Source organism: Oreochromis aureus, linkage group 3 (assembly GCF_013358895.1).
Source record: "Oreochromis aureus strain Israel breed Guangdong linkage group 3, ZZ_aureus, whole genome shotgun sequence".
In the NCBI taxonomy this organism is placed as follows: Eukaryota; Metazoa; Chordata; class Actinopteri; order Cichliformes; family Cichlidae; genus Oreochromis; species Oreochromis aureus.
In genome coordinates, this window is record NC_052944.1 from 663,401 (window position 1) to 666,063 (window position 2,663).

Sequence of the window (2,663 nt, forward strand, 5' to 3'; positions counted from 1 at the left end):
GCAGTATAAATATCAAGTGCTGCTTGGGCACCTACGGCTACCTAGTGCAATCCAGCTAGCTAAGGCATACATGCATGACCCAACGCCGTACACCATGGCCATGCACGCCCTGCAGGACAAGTATGGGCAACCCCGTCAGCTCGTCCAAAGTGAATTGGGCACAATTCTGAATGCTCCAGCTATCAAATTCGGTGACGCAGAAGCCTTTAATGCATTTGCCTTGTCTATCCAATCTCTAGTGGGGATGCTTAGGACACTGGAGGGCCAGAACGGTTTTGAGCTAAGATGTGGGTCTCATGTCGACCGACTACTGAGTAAGATGCCACCCAGTTATCGCGATGGGTTTGTAGAGCATTGCCTGAACCAAGGCATTCTTCGGACAGGCACTGACCAAACCTATACCCTGCCTGATCTGAGTTCCTGGCTACAGATGAAATCCCAAGCGAAGCGCATCGCAGGTAGAGCCGCTTCACTCTATAGTCCTGAAGCTTATAAGCCGACAAAGAAAGACCAGCGTCTTCCCAATAAAGCAAAGGAGAAATCGACAGCCTTCTTTCTGACTTCCCGGGAAACCCCCAGCTCAGAAGGGAGTTCTGTCCGACCAAAGTCCTCATCCAGACCGAAACCATACTGTCACCGCTGCGAGAATAAGGAGCATTTCCTGAGTGCTTGTGTAGAGTTTAGGAAACTGACCACCGACCAGATGGTGAGGTGGTTAGCTGATGAACAGCGGTGCTGGAAATGTGGAAGAACTCACCAGCCGGAGGCTTGCACCCTCAAACGACCTTGCAATACCTGCAGAGAGCAACACCTGACTGTACTGCATGATGCAGTCCAGCAGATCCAGAAGAGTGTGCTCATGATGACTGCTCCAACTACAACAGTGTACTTGGATAGGCCAAACCGTTCCCCCAAGGTGATGCTGAAGGTTGTAAAGGTCTTGCTGTACAACAGGGACCAAACATTGGAGACTCATGAAATACTTGATGATGGCTCAGAACGAAGCATCATTTTACCACAAGCTGTTCGACGCTTAAACCTCACCCTAGAGCCTGAGACACTTACCCTGCGGACTGTCCACCAAGAGGTAGTGCAGCTTCGTGGCGCCTCAGTTTCCTTCCAAGTGTCCTCCCCCTACAAACCTGGGGAGAAGTATCATATACAAAGGGCATTCACCGCCGACGCCCTTGGTCTCTCAGAACATTCGTATCCGGTGAGGATTCTCCAACGCCGCTATAAACACCTGCGTGACTTACCTCTACCTTTGGTAGACCATGTTCAACCTCTGCTGCTTATCGGCTCTGACATGCCTCATCTCCTGGCACCTACAGAACCAGTTCATCTGGGCCCGACAGGGGGACCCATCGCTGTCCATACCAAGCTTGGTTGGTCGCTTCAAGGTCCCATCAGTAGCGACCAGACTCCTGCAACTGAGCAGCAGTGCCTGTTCACAGCAACAGTTGTACCAACCAGTGAGCTTTTCAGGAATGTTGAGCGTCTCTGGCAGATTGATATGCTGCCCTATGTGAGCGAGAAGCAGGTAACCCGATCGAAGCAAGATCAGCAAGCTCTAAATCTACTCCAATCATCCACCATCAGGGTCACTGTCGATGGGACACAGAGGTATGCCACACCACTGCTTCGTCGTGCCAACTCCGCCACGCTTCAAGCTCCTGTGGAAGCAGTCTTGCCTAGTCTGCGCAGCACGGAGAGGAGACTTGTCAAAGACCCACAACGCGCCGAAGTATATTGTCAGGAGATTCAGAAGCTGGAGAAGTTGGGCTATGTAGCTGTGGTGCCACACGAGATAGCTAGAACCACTGCAGAGTCTTGGTTCATACCTCACCACATGGTGCGACACAATAACAAGGACAGGGTCGTCTTTAACTGCTCTTTCCAGTACGAAGGGAAGTCCCTCAACTCTATCCTCCTCCCTGGACCTGCCCTAGGTCCATCTTTGCTAGGAGTTCTTCTTCAGTTTCGGCAGTATCCAGTTGCTGTGAGTGGCGACATCAAAGGTATGTTCCACCAGATACGCCTTTTGCCAGCAGACAAACCAGTGCTGCGCTTCCTCTGGCGGGACATGAAGAGGGATAAAGAGCCGAAGATCTATGAATGGCAAGTGCTACCATTTGGCACTACATGCAGTCCTTGCTGCGCTATCTATGCATTGCAGCAGCACATCTGGGACACTTGTAGGTCCAATCATGACCTTGTTGATTGTGTAGAGCAGTCGTTCTACGTGGATAACTACCTCCGCAGCACCCACTCCCAAGAGGAAGCTAAGGCCCTAGTCGACAGTCTGCGCCAGCTGCTCCACACCGGGGGCTTTGAGATACGTCAATGGGCCAGCAACATCCCTGCTGTCATTGAACATCTTCCATCCAATGTCAGATCTGAGAGTAGTGACCTATGGCTCTCTCAGTCTAGCACAGACCTTTGGGAGCCAACTCTGGGACTGACATGAGATTGCCTTCGTGACTCCTTCAAATACAGACATCGAGTGGGGGAGAGAACTGAACCCACACTGAGGAACGTCTACAAAACACTTGCATGTCAGTACGATCCGCTAGGTTATATAGTACCATTCACCACACGGGCCAAGATTCTGGTACAGGATCTTTGGAAGGAGCAGCTCGGCTGGGACGACCCGATCCAGCCAC